At 40.9% G+C, this 14,936-nt stretch overlaps 1 protein-coding gene across 5 annotated transcripts in view; it reads left to right on the forward strand.

The window, feature by feature from the left end:
• The window catches only part of THRB (thyroid hormone receptor beta), a 386,891-nt gene that overhangs the window by 153,457 nt on the left and 218,498 nt on the right, over positions 1 to 14,936 (forward strand). For 4 of the 5 annotated variants that reach the window (XM_067737346.1, XM_067737348.1, XM_067737345.1 and 1 more), the window contains one exon: positions 13,759 to 13,830. The gene's annotated coding sequence lies outside the window, so the exon portion shown is untranslated. Of the gene's footprint in view, positions 1 to 13,758; positions 13,845 to 14,936 lie in introns of all 5 variants that reach the window. The other variant, XM_067737349.1, reaches the window with a different exon arrangement.

Genomic DNA, 14,936 nt, shown 5'->3' on the forward strand with positions numbered 1-14,936 from the left:
CATTCACAGATTTATCTATATCAGTGTGGACTTATGGAGAAACCCGTCCCCCTTTGATCTTGAGCCTTCTGTGGTCTCCTCCATCCAGAATCTCTGAAAACCAGCCTGAGCATCCAGAGCTGGGAGCTGCCTGGGGTGGTGCCACGGGAGGTGGATGCACAGGAGGTCTTCACAGCCCCAGAGGATTCGTAATCTTGGTTCCAAACCAAGGTCTTTATTTAACCTGGAAGTTTGGCTTTCTTCACTTTTACTCGCAGGTTGACGCTGAAACCCCTTCTCTGAGAGCAGAAACCCAGATAGAACACAGCCATGCTCTCTTCTCCTCTTCCATTCAGACTCCCTTCTCTCCCCTCCAGTGTGTCTGTTCCAAAGCAGTAGTAAATGTCTCAGCCTAAGGACTGGAAAAGGCCCCAAGGTGTCGAAAAGTTTACCTTCCCATTATAGACCAGAAAACGCAATGGGTAGGCCCTAGTGACCCTTTATGCCTCCTGTTTCTCCAAAGTAAACGAGTTTCTATCCATTTTGTGATAGCATCTGAAATTCCTTTAACACTCTTTATTTAGGAACTTTAATTGAGGGCAAGGGCGTAAGACTGCCAACCGTAGGTGGTGCCCCATCCACATTACTAAGAAACTGTTTTTAAAATTTTAGCAGAGCTTAGTGAGGGATTGGGGTAGCTTTGTTGCCAAAGTCTCAGTATTTACAATTTGCTTCATGGACTTGCTTTATTCGATTTTGTTTTAGTTAAATTAAGGAATAAAAAAGCAAATTTCTTAATTGGTTAAGTGGCTTGCTAGTAACAAGATTTTATAGGAGTTTTTTTCTTTTTTCTTTTTATTTTGTATTGGAGTATAGTTGACTAACAGTATAATATAGTTGTGTTAGTTTCAGGTGTACAACAGAGTGATTCAGTTATACATATACATGTATCTGTTTTTTTTTCAAATTCTTTTCCCATTTAGGTTGTTACAGAACATTGAGCAGAGTTCCCTGCGTCACAGAGTAGGTCCTTCTTGGTTATCCATTTTAAATATAGGATGAGTACATGTCAATCCGAAACTCCCTCACCCTTACCCCCTGGTAACCGTAAGTTTGTTCTCTCAGTCTGTGAGTCTGTTTCTGTTTTGTAAATAAGTTCATTTGCATCAGTTTTTTTTTTTAGATTCTGTTTATAAGTGATATCATATGATATTTGTCTTTCTCTGTCTGACTTACTTCACTCAGTATGACAATCTCTAGGTCCATCCATGTTGCTGCAAATGGCATTATTTCATTCTTTTTTATGGCTGAGTACTATTCCATTGCACATATGTACCACATCTTCTTTATCCATTCCTCTGTGGATGGACATTTAGGCTGTTTCCATGTCTTGGTGATTGTAAACAGTGCTGCAATGAACATTGGGGTGCATGTCTCCTTTCAGACCATGTTTTTCTCTGGATATATGCCCAGGAGTGGGATTGCTGGATCATATGATAGGTGGGATGTAAATTGGGGCAGCCACTGTGGAGAACAGTATGGAGGTTCCTTAAAAAAGTAAAATTAGAGCTACCATAGGAGTCTTCTTTCTGACTGTATGGAATTATCCATCAGATATACAAAGTCAGAGAAACAAATGATAAAACAGATTCACCTATCTTCTTCCTCCCTGAATCTGCCAGTGCAACCAATAAGCCTTTGGCGGTATCCTATACTGACCTGGTATGCCGGCTAAACTAATTTTGACTATCCTGTGGTCCCAGCTGGAGGACAGTAGCCTCACTTCTTTGTACTGCCTTCATTCCCTTTCAGATAGCTATAGAGATTACTCTATTGCTCACTGTCGCCAGCTGGATGCCAGTAGTTGCTGTAGGGCTGGGGAACTGTGCCAAAGGGAACTCATTCATGTGTGTGACATTTACGTCAACTGAGTGGGCTTTCAGATCGGTCATCTAAACCTTTAATGTTATTTATAAGCTACAGTATTAAACTCGTCCACACAACCCACATGAAAAAAATATATATCAGAAAAAGAGGTTTTTTTTAAGTTGGTCTTCCTTGATGCAAATATGTTCAGAGGGTAAGAGCCCATGTTTAATTCTTCTTTTTCTATGCATAAGATTTTTCTTTTTCTTCGCATAAGATTCACTGAGGCATCCAGTCTTCCTGTTCTCCGTGTTACGTTAGAAATTTAACTCCTTAAGTTGTCATTAAAAAGAAAGTGGACAAAGTTTCCAGATATTTATGAGTCAGCAAATGAACAAACTAGAATTTATAAAGAAATGCATCATTACATTTTTTACAATAGCTTTCATCTAGCTGTAAAAGCAGTCCATGCGTACAGTGGAAATTTTGAAAAAAAAAAAGATAATAAATAAGAGATAAATAAAAAGAGATAAATAATAAATAAGAGTTAAAAAAAGATATTTAATATTCACTCTTGATTTCACTAGCTAGTATTATAGCGCCTCAACATTTTGGAGTGTTTCTTCCAAATCTTTTTCTGTGCAAATATAATACATATATGCTTTATAATGGTCAGATTCATATTTTGTATGTGTAGTTTTTCAACCTGATTTTTGCATTTAACATTTTATTGTGGTTATTTCTCACACTGTGATTTGTATTAGTTTTAATGGCTGCCCAATTACTTTTTAAAAGTCTTCCCTGCAGTTTGGGACTTAGAGACTGCTCTGACGTCATGCTACTAAGGCAGATATACTTCTGTAGACATCTGTGCACGTAACTCTTAGTTTGCATTTTTGGTTATTTCCTTGGGAGCGTCCATGCTCTCTTGGGGCTAAAGCAGAAACAAAGCCCAGGCTCCCCGTCCTAGGAAAGAATTGATCCATTTCAGCCCTGTTAAATTCCTCATGATCCTTTTCTGCTAAAGGAAAGACAAGTCATGTTCACATCCCTCTTTACCCACAACCTGTCCTCACAAAAACAACATTACCAAAGTGGACCATGGTGCTTGGCCCAAAACATATTTTTCTTTCTTTGGGCGTGGAAGATAAGCCAAGATGGCAACTTGCCCAAAAGTGATCCAAGAACCTTTTGTAGGGAAAGTTTTGTTCGATAGGACCTGAGAGGATGTTTTAAAATAAAAGTTTTATTAAGGCGAAATGTGTTCCTGGGTTAGAAAGATAAGGTTTCTTCTCACATGCCTGGACTAGCTCCTTCCAACATGTTTGCTAGTTCTCCTGTAGACACACAACTTCAGTGACCTGAGAAAGACTTTACACCCTGAAAAGAAAGATAAAGGAAACTCAAGAACATGAACTCCTTTATCACAGAGATGCACAGAGATGCTCACACCATTCTTCATTGTCAACTGTAGAACCCTTTGTTCCTCTTTCAAAAGTGTCTTTGTGTTTCTTGGAATGAGCTGGCTCTCTCTCTCCCAGCTGTCGGAAATGCAAGAGAACTTCATGGAAAGCAACAGTGTATATTGTTCCCGAAAAGGTTAGAGGTGAGCTCCCGTCACATGGTCACCGTCACCATCTGCTCTCGCCGCAGACATTTTTGCAGTGGTGGGACCATAAGTGTTTCTCTTACAGGTATTGAAGTTCCTGTTCCCAGAGAAGCAGGGCCTGGCAACTTGGGAGGACCTTTCCTCTTGTGGCTGTGCCCTGACTGATTTACTATGTGACTTTGGAAACGTTTTATGAGGGCTTGTTCTAGAAAAGATGATGACTGCTTATAAAGATACAAATACCATAATAAGTAAACATAAGTTATAAAGGATAAGAAAAACCAAGAAGCAAAGGAAAACAGGGATAGATACTAATAATGAGCTGGAGATTAGGTTAATATGCAAGTATGTACCGTTGTACATTTAATAACTTTTTACTGAGTGTCTATTATTTGCCAGGAACTCTGAAACACATTTTTCAAACTTAGTTGCAACACGTTAATGGTCCATGAAATCATTTAAGTGAGTGACCACCGTTTTTAACGGAATGGGATGTGAAGGGCTAGAATAGAATACAATAGAAAATATCAGAGGTCATTGCACAAAGTAAGGATATTATTTACAAAAATATAACTGTACGCTGGGTCATGATACAAAGTGTATTTCTTACTGTAGCCGTAGTAAAAAGAAAATTTGAAAACCACTGACCTGTGGGTATGCACAAATTTAGGGCTGAGTTTTCTAGAAGCCAATGGGAATAGGGAAACGTTATACCATTTTTGCTGCTCATTTCCTACAAGTATGCAAAAGGAAAAAATTATTTTTACTATCCTTTACAAAGAGAAAAAATGAATAACATACTAAATAACCTCCTTACAGAAAACCCTGGTAATTTAAGGCTATTTCTTTCAGCCTCCCCCCTTCCTCCCCCCCATACAAATAACAGCATCACTCCACACTCTACAAGATGTCTGAAATTTACCCTGATGTGTACTTTAGGTCCTATCACGCTCCTTACCATGTATGTCAATGTTCTTATGAATGCTAAGTAGGAAACAGGTGATATTTCTTAAAGTTTTGTAAACAAAGTTATTTTTTGAAGCAAAATGTAGATACATTCCATTAAAACATACAGTAAAATGCATACATCGGTTGTAGTAAAAATGATGGTTACTTACTAAGGTGGTTCCAGGGACCATTAACGTGTTGCAACTAAGTATACAAGTCATTAGCATACAGCTTGATACATTTTCACAAAATGTAAACACCCATGTAACCACCATTTAGATCATGAAACGGAACAATTGACAGGAAGGAGAAACTCTCCAACTTCCCCCCTTCAGTCTCTCTTCCAAAAGACTGAACTTTCCTGAGTTCTAAAACTACAGATTAATTTTGCTTTGTTTCGAACTTTACGTAAACGGCTCATGTAGAATGTATTCCTGTGTCTGACTTACTTTGCTCAATATTATGTTTGTGAGACATCCCATCAGTTGTGATTTATATATTTCATTGTGGGCATGTATCCGTTGGTGAATAGTTTGTTTTCAGCTTTGGCTATGGTGAGAAGTGCAGCTATGGACATTTTTGTACAGGTCTTTTGGTGAACATGTGTACACATTTCTGTTGAGTTTGAGGATGAAATTGCTGGTATATATATATATAAATTCAGCATGAAGAGATATTATAGTGTCTCAGGGCACGATCATACATGTGCATCCTTGGGCCTGGTGAAAATCTACCTGGAGATTCACCAGTGTTTCGGTAACAAGTACAAGCACACACGTGTCCTTTTCAATTCCTTTGTCTTATTTTTATTTTGGAAAATTTGGAAAATATAGGTAAGTATACAGAATAAAATTTAAATCACAATAACCCAGCCACCCAAAGATGACCACTTTTAGCAATTAATTGTATATCCTTTGAGCCCTTTGCCATTATAGATAACACTAAGTGAACATCTTTTTCACTGAGGCTTTGTATATATATATCCATAATCATTTATTTAAGATAAATTCTGGGAAGAAGAAATGCTGAATAAAGGATGTGGGAAACCTCAGGCTTTGATACACTCACTAATGTTTTACTAGTTGGAAGAGTAGGGATGTGGGGAAGGGCACACAGAAAGCAGATGAATGTCAGAGAAGTCACAGGTAAGAAAGAATATACTAGCACCAGAGGACTGGCAAGAAAGCCTCCAAAGATTCTCTGCTATGAGGATTCTGTAGTACCTGTTCATTTTTTTTTTCTTTTAGAAAGAGGAAATAGTTTCTAATTCTTTAAGAAATAGCTTTCTTTTGGTAGGTGCCACTGAATTTGGAGCTATATAGCCTTTTACTGTTTGTTTTTACAGTTATCTGTGTTGCTCCAATTCCAATTGTGTGCACTCGGTCAAAAGAATCATTGCAAAGTTCTCTCTGGTCTGTAATCAGACGAACAGCCTCAACGCCTGATTCTGCTGTTGCTCCGTCGTGAGTAGTGGTTTCCCTGCCGGGCTTTGTTTGCAGATCCCCCGGAGGTGGTTCTCCAGAGGGATGAATGGCATCTTTGTTCAAAAGGGCCAGGAGAGAGAATCATCTAATTCTACCAAAGACAGGAGACAGTAAACCGATCCTGCGTTTCCATTGCTGTTGGAAAAAGAACAGTAAATGACAGCAAAATTGAATAACGAGATACTTGCACGGTATAAATGACCCAGCGGAAGAGATGTGATGAGAAGGAGGGTGAGGATTTGATCTCTGCCTTTCAGTTTTCAGTCATTGTCAACCACGAAGTACAAAAATTGGCTCAGCAAAACTTAGTTTCATCCAGGATACTAGACAGAGAGCCAAGAGATTTTTTTCTCTGCTGAGTTGCCCAGGATTAATGTTTTGTGGATATGTTTACATTGGTGAATAAAGTCAGAGCACTTTATTTTGCTACGGTTGTGCTTTTCAAACTGTGGGTTGGGTCCTATTCGTGGGTGATGAAATCAATTTCACAGGTTATTACTAACTTTTCTTTAATGAAATAGTATATAAAAAAGAATAGAATAGCATAGTGTTGAATGGAATAGAAAATATCCAAGTACATCACATAAGCAAGAATACTATCTTATGGGACTTATATTTTAGTTAGCTATACATACACACATCTAAATATATGGACATGTGTTATAGATTAAAACAAACTTCTCATTATGGGTCATGGTCAAATAAGGACTGCTGGGAATTTTTTACATTAGAGATTTTTTTTTCTTCTCTTTTTTCTGGGAATATTTTTGTATATACACAATTTTCCAAAAGTTGTTTCTTTGGAATTGAACAGATCAAACTTTGGGGTTTGGGGTTGAGGGGACCAGGAAACATCTTCATGTTAATATAGACAACAGTTACCTTCTTGTTGATCCAAAGTACAAGTAGAAAAAACCTGGCTTATCTGAATCTGTCTTTATTATGGTCCTATATAGAAGGCAACTCTGATAATGACACCTCTTTTCCAATGTCAGATGGAAAACACCCAAGGTTAGAAAACTGTCATGGTGGCATTCAAATACCAACCCAAGGGTCAACATATTAATACTCTGAGAAAAGGATGGCTCATGGTAACACGATATACCTACTCGCCGGTGATTGGAGTTAAGACTTTACCAAACAATGAAGTCACTAGTAGCTGATTATGATGACATGTGCTGATTTTAAACATTAACTGTGATCATTCGATAATAGAGTAAATTTTCATGTATGCAAAACTTTCCCCCCTAATTCAGCTTCATTCAGATCTGTATTTAATTGCTTTGAGTTAACAGTAAGCGGACTCACAAACTTGGATAAGATCTAGCAGGTGGCCCAATTGTATGTAAGTTTCCCATGTGTGGGAAATACGCATTTAAGTATGTGTATACAGATCATACGAGTATATAATACCTTATGCTAAGTGATCCATTCACTGGTACTTCATCCTTATGAAACCAAAGAACGGTCAATACAATAAATAAAAACAGTCACTCTAGAAAGCAATCACTCTAGTGGCTGCCTGAGGAGCTGTTTCAGAGGGGTTTGGAGATAGGGTTTGGACTCAGCAGTAAGGAAAGATTGCGTTTGATTAGTAATATCTGTGATGACATGGAAAGGGGACAGTGGTGATATACGTGCCATGTGTTTATCTTGGAACTTTTCAATTCAGTGACTCTTTATGGTATCTTGGAAACACGAGTTGCTTCCTCCATTTCATAGGGGAAAGAAAGGAATAGCGGATGGAGGTGGCCCAGAATTAAACCTTTTATTTATTTTTTTCTGTACCCTTTTTTAAAAATCGAGGTATAGTTGATTTGCAATATTATATCAGTTTCAGGTGTACAACACAGTGATTCAATATTTGTATACATTGTACTTCATTTACAGAATTAAAGCTTTTAGTATCTCTTGATCTTGTTTCATTTCTGTTCATATTTATCTAGATTATTTTAGATAGTGTCTTACAAATGTTCGTGTCTGTTTACCCCTTTCCATTCCCATTGCCACGGTTACATTTTTGATCCTCATTAAAATTATTAGTAGAGGAGCTCTCTGGATGACTGTCCTGCTTCTAGTGTTCACAGTGTTGGCTGGGGTCAAGCGTCATGGGCTCCACTGAAAACCATGTGAAAGCTCTGTCCCATTTCTCAGAAAACTGAACACTTGCACAGACTCCTGCCAATGTGTTCAGGAGGGTCGTGAGCTCTGTGAGGTCTACGCTTCATTACAGATGCCTAGTCTGGTTCTCTCCCTCCCATCTACCCCTCACGTGTTTATCAGAGTAATGTTTCTAACACACACTTTGGATCATATTACTATCTTCTCAGAACCGATTCATTTCCCGTTGCCTTCAGGACAGAAAGAAGTCCAATCTGCTTAGATGGATCTCCAAACTCTTTTTTTTTACCAAAATATATTTGGCGTATTACGTTGTGGAATGTCTATAACATGTTACACTGGCACATTTATATATAATAAGATAATTGCCATTGTAGGGACAACTAGCACCTCTGTTACATCACATAGTTATCTTTTCTTTTCAGGGGCCCCAACTCTTTCAAGCTCTCACCTTTGTAGCCTCCTTGCCCCCCTCTTCTCCCCTGCACCTTCCTCCCAAATACACAACCTCTAAACCTAACCAGAACACTTGGTCTTTCCCTCCATGGTTCCTGCACTTTGCTCCCATGGGTGCTGCTACCTGAATATCCTTTCCCACCTATTCAGGCCCTTTCTAACCTTCAAGCCCAGTGTCTGTTCTCACTCTCCGTTATTTCTGCGGACAGAGCTCTCAGCGCTGATGAATGCCTTGTGGTGTCCTGCCCGTCATGGTGAGGTGTGTGCCTATTTGCCCTCAGATCCCTTGCTTGCCCTTCCCTGGTGTGACTGACCTGACAGGGAAGATAAGAAGGATAACAAGCCTAGGGAACTGTGGGGTTTTTTGCTAGACTTTATGTGTTTACTCTCTTTATATTATATAATAACCTACAAGAAAGTAACTGAGAAGGCTGGCTAGCAAAGGCAAATAAAAGGTGGAAGGCATATGAGATGCAAATTATTGGAGTTTGAAGTTATAAGTCAAAAAAACCCCCAAAAAACCCCCCAAAACAGGGCTGTCCAGGTTCCTGAGTCTGGGGTCAGCCTTGGAAGGCCCTGAGAGAAGAGGGAAGCCAGGTGTTCCTTTCTCACACTCAGACCATCTCTCTGATGGCAGCTCGTCTCCTCTGGGGCTTCAGCTCCTACTAGGGAGGGCTTCTGAGCTGTCAGCTTCTGCGGGGTGGCCCTGTGCCCTGGGCTCCAGCACCGACACTTCTATGCTTTGTTCCCGCTGCTCAGGGACTTTCTGCAATGACTGAGTTCCTGGATGGCTGCTGCTTCCCCGTCTGCCTTCACGTCTTTCCTTCTGTGTGATCAGTTCCCTGCAGTATAGCCCTTCTGTTGAAATCCTTACGCTACTTTATATTTTCCTAGTTGAACCTTGACTGAAACAGCTGGCATTTGGTGGATAGTGGATGAGTCTGATTGCCTAAATTTTAAAACTATCTTCTATGGGGACATCTGTTTTTTGAGAGAGCCAGGGGTAGGTCCTATATCGGTTACATCTAGTACACAACCACATTTTGTACAGTTACCTGGGAAAGTAACCCATTACCTCAAAACTCAATGGTTTGAAACACTTGGCATTCATAGGTTCACGAGTCTGAGGGCTGGCTACTGGCTGGTCGTTTGAGTTCCGGCTGGGCCCACTCGTGCATCTGTGGTCAGCCGGGTGGTTCTGTGTATCTTGCCTGGGTGCCGTCCTATGTGTGGGGCTTGGCTGCTCTAGGCTGATCTAGGCTGGCCTCAGCTGAGGCGTGAGTCAACACCGCTCTGTGTTTCTCAGCCATGACGGGCTAGCCCAGGCGTGTTCTCATGGCAGTTACAGAGGAGCAAAGCAAACATGTACACATAACAAGAACTTTTTCAAACCTCTAGATGGAACATACCTGCTAACATTCCATTGGCCAAAGCAAGTCACCTGAGCAAAGCCAAAATCAAAGGGGGCAGGCATATTGGCTGAACCTCTTTAGTAAGAGGAACTGCAAAGTTACCTGACAAAGGGTAGGGACGGGGAGGGCTGAAGATGTGACCGTGAATGCAACGCAGTCAGTCTATATCAGGCTCCACATGTTTGATGAGAGAGCCGAGACCAAAGAAGTAGAGATGACATTAATGTATCGCCATACTAGTAACCCCTTTTAAATGAAAACTTTGCCATAAAATACACATTGTGTATTCGCTAGCTTGTCCTGTAGAGTTCATTTGTACATAGTTACAGACTGAAGAACATAGACCAAGTAAAGAGCCATTTATAACTAACATATTAATAAACCAAGCTAAAGGGACTTTATTTATCCTTTAACCTTCAATTTGCATTAATTGGGAGCAGTCGTGGGAAATGGGGCCAACCTTACCTCAGGTCACATGGCTTAACAAAATGAACTGTTTCATGCCCAGAAATAAATGCCTTCCAAATATAAATATGAATCAGTTACAAAACAGAATATTTTGAGTACAAAATAACCACACTGTTAATATATTTATGTCCCAATTAAAAATGTGTAAGGAACACACATTCTGGGCTAAAGTTGTCCCAGGGAGTGATGCTCATTTTTGCTTTGAATCTTGTGTAAACAAACCGGGCAGCCTCCTTTGAGCCATGAGCAAATCCACGGCTCCCTGTTTTCTAAAGAGAAGAAGAATTAAAAATGGGAGTGTTTAAGTTGGGAAAGGTCTGGGGCTTGACCTTGCCGCTTTAAATTTCATTCCTTCCTCCATGACTAGGAAATCACTTTGAGTTTGTCTTCTTGGAGAACTCTAATTTGGTTTGTTCTTGGTTTGAGCCACACCATGAAAGAGATGCTGTCTGTCTGTATTATAGCAAAACTTGGAAGCCACTTCAGTGGCACTGTTTTCCAGTTGTCTTCTCCGCTGTTTTAATCTTTACACCTGAGCGTGTTCTCAGTAATTCACAATGAAGCCCATGACATCCTACTGCCTGAGCGAGAATCCCAGTTAGCCTTTTCTCACTGGCTTTGGGCATAATTTTAAATCGTTCTCCGACTCTGAACAATGGGGTTTCCTCATCTGAACAGTGGGGTTATTAATAATACCTACCTCATCTGATCATTGTGAGGATTAAATTAAGTGAAATTAGGTGAGAGAATTAGCATAACCCAACCCACAAAATGTGCTTAAGAAGTGGTATATATTAAACTGCTTATTGTTACTAATTATTATGTGAGAATGTTTAGGTTGTTGTCACTGAGTCAGGTTCATGTATATTCTTCAAAGTATAAATCAGAATTATACCTTCAAAAAATAAGTTGAGGTTCAATATTGTTTACATATAAGGCACTGTTTGTTTTTAGGTATTAGTGTCAAGGGTAGCGGTGCATATCTATTCACATTTAAAACCACAACATTTACAAACACAAGCTTCTTTCTGGCTTGTCAATTTAGTCTTTGAGAACGCTTTTAGAGAATGCTTCTTTTTTTTTTTTTTTTTTTTTTTTTTTTGCGGTATGTGGGCCTCTCACTGTTGTGGCCTCTCCCGTTGCGGCGCACAAGCTCCGGACGCGCAGGCTTAGCGGCCATGGCTCACGGGCCCAGCCGCTCCACAGCACGTGGGATCTTCCTAGACCGGGGCATGAACCCATGTCCCCTGCATCGGCAGGCGGACTCTCAACCACTGCACCACAAGGGAAGCCCGTTTTTTGTTCTTTTTTAAATTGAAGTATAGTTGATTTACTATGTTGTGTTAGTTTCTGGTGTACAGCAAAGTGATTCAGTTATATTTTTTCATATTTTTTTCATTATAGGTTATTACAAGATATTGAATATAGTTCCCTGTGCTATACATTAGGACCTTGTTGTTTATTTGTATATAGTAGTGTGTATCTGTTAATCCCAGACTCTTAATTTATCCCTCCCCCTCCCCACCCTTCCCCCTTTGGTAACGGTAAGTTTGTTTCCTATGTTTCTACGTCTGTGAGTCTGTTTTGTAAATATGCTCCTTAAATATATTGGTCTTCAGCCTTAAAATATTAAAGCTTCCAATGTTCTTGCAAATAGTACAGTGATACTGACAACTCGGGATTTCAATATTTATGACAAAAGCAAGAGGAGAGAGACTTTGAAGGAAACAAATACAACCTCAAAGTCTTCCTTAAGGTTGTCTGAAAAGGGAGGAAAATTAATAATAAGCAGATCAATTTTTAACAAATACGTTTTACCTTTCAATACACTGACTCTCCACTCTGCATGGAACCATAGTAGAGAAGACAGAGCAGCATCTCGAGAAGCTCAGAGTGGAGTTGCAGAGAAAATTTGCACATGCACACATACATATGCGCACACACACACGTAACCAGCACACAGTTTAATGGTATGACAGGTGCTTTCATGGTGTTAGGTGGAAAGGCGGTGACTGAGCTGAGACTCAGTGCAGTCAGCATGGTCAGTTCACACACATGATGTTGAGAGTCCAAGTGTGGAACGATAGATACACATATGTAGGTTCATATCATATAGGTGAATGAAAAACACACAAGCACTGTTCATTGTCCTGGATACTCATCTTGTATGTAAATGTTATAAAAAAATGTACTGGCAAGATACAAATTCATGGTCTGGCCTTGGAGTGGGTTGTCAAGGAGATTATACCTATGCTCTATTTTATTTAAAAAAAAAAAAAAAGAAAAGAGGAGCTTCCCTGGTGGCGCAGTGGTTAAGAATCTGCCTGCCAATGCAGGGGGCACGGGTTCGAGGCCTGGTCTGAGAAGACCCCACATGCCAGGGAGCAACTAAGCCCATGCGCCACAACTACTGAGCCTGTGCTCTAGAGCCCGCGAGCCACAACTACTGAAGCCTGTGTGCCACAACTACTGAAGCCTGCGCGCCTAGAGCCTGTGCTCTGCAACAAGAGAAGCCACCACAATGAGAAGCCGGCGCCCCGCAACGAACAGTAGCCCCCGCTCACTGCAACTAGAGAAAGCCCGCGTGCAGCAGCGAAGATCCAGTGCAGCCAAAAATTAAATAAATGAATAAATAAATAAATTTATAAAAAAAAAAAAAGAGCAGATGGGACAAAATGTTGTCAATGGTCCATTCCGGGCAGAGGGGACCCAGACATTTGTCCTGCCAACCTGTGCTTCCCTATGATCTCTAAGTTTCCCACAAGAACAACTACAACTGTGGGCCCACAGCCATGGAAAAAGCAGCCCCTCGCTTGCTGGGCAGACAGACACTTGGAGACGTCGTCTGCTGCAGGAACAGATGCCCTGGTTTCTCCTTCATCTGTTTACACCTGGGGGAAGAGTCCCCAACATCACCGCACTTGACACCATCTAGACAGCTCCGTAGCTTCCTCTCGGGTCCCCCATCCTGACGTCTCACAGGGGCACAGCCCGGCTGAGATTTGCTGGGGCCTGTCCTGGGAACCATCCTCTGACACCCAGCTGGACCCTTTTTAGCACAAAAGTTCTAAATTGTTTGATTCACATTTGCCTTTTAGTCCTCTTCCGAGGCTGGGAATCCAAAACCCCGGAGTCCTGTGCAGAAAAGTAGGTTCTTGGGATCCACAAACATTGTCTCATGCCTATAATGTGTTATTACAATCCTTGTGTTAAAGTCCCTTTCTTTGAAACCAGCGCCCCTTTGGAATGAGATTTTATCTAAGTCTGTTTGCATGTATTCAAAATCAGAGACAGCTCTGAAACCAGACCCCATTTAAACATAGAAAGAAGAGCAGTGGTGAATTAAGCAAATGTTGGGGGAGTTTTAAAGAAAAAACACACATCTATTTATCTTCTTGTGTTTCCTTTCTTCCAGATCTGCGTTTTCCCTCCCATTGGCCATCCTGCGTGGGTACCAAGTTCCACACGGGATTTCATGGATTGTCAGGTCAGATGTTGGGCGTGACTTGGCTGTTTGCAGATTCGTGATTTTATGATTGCCACTTTTCAGCATTATGGGAAGGATCTTCTAGTTTATGGCATTGCTGCGGTTGTTATTTAAGATGGTTTTGAGCTCTGTAGGTGTTCAGGAGGAATATACAGCATTCGATGGGTTAAAAACAAACATAATGGAGAGAAGGACGCTTCAAATTCATTTGGGGGGAAAAGGAGTAATAATTGGACAGAGAGAGAAAGGAGCCCATTTTTCATTTGTTATGTGGAAAAATGCTTGATGGAGGCCCACAGTCCTCTCCAATCTCTCGTTTCCTTGGGCGCTAAAAAAAAGCAAAAGGATCAGCTCACCCTTGGTCAGAGCACGTCAGGTAGGGCATGTGCACCTGTGCAGTGAAGACCCCCTTCCATTACTGACAGGCCCATACAACTTCCCTCCAGTCCCCAGATGTTTGGAAATATCAGGCAGCCTGTTCAGTTTGGAACACTAGGATGTCATTTGGAACCCAGTTTGTTTACATTATTATAACAACAGTTTCAGTTTGTCTCTGCAGTTAGGGTTGTGTCAGCACTTTCCTTTCTGTGTTTATTATTTTTAGCAGTTTAAAAGCTAACCAGGAAAAATGGCTTTCTGGCGGCGAGGTGACATTCCGGCTGGGCCAGGGTCTGTGGCGTCTATAGATGCACTGGCTGGCTGTGGAGTCGGGCCTTTTGAATGCTGCCTTTGTGCTTCCATCGCCAGGGCCTCTGGCCTATTGTCCAGCCGCCTCAGTTGAGGTGGCACTATCTGATTGTAACCGGTACTAATATTACAGTGTTCGGTGCCCAGACCCTCCCCGGGGGCCCCAGTCTGGCGGCCTCTGTCTCCCAGCTCTCTCTCCAGGGGACCAATCCCAGCTCTCATATCAGAAACGCTATTTGTAATTTATAGAAGGTTCCAGGGAAAAGGATCGGTAAGGATCAGCTAGCCCTGCAGTTCTCTAACTTTTTTATTTTTTTTTTTTACAAAGAACCCTTTACCCAAATGAAATCTTCCAGTGAAACGCAATTTGTAAGACCTGGAAAAGTACAGCTGTTCTCTTTGAAGGAGAGAACCCTAGT

Source organism: Pseudorca crassidens, chromosome 5, assembly GCF_039906515.1.
Source record: "Pseudorca crassidens isolate mPseCra1 chromosome 5, mPseCra1.hap1, whole genome shotgun sequence".
In the NCBI taxonomy this organism is placed as follows: domain Eukaryota; kingdom Metazoa; phylum Chordata; class Mammalia; order Artiodactyla; family Delphinidae; genus Pseudorca; species Pseudorca crassidens.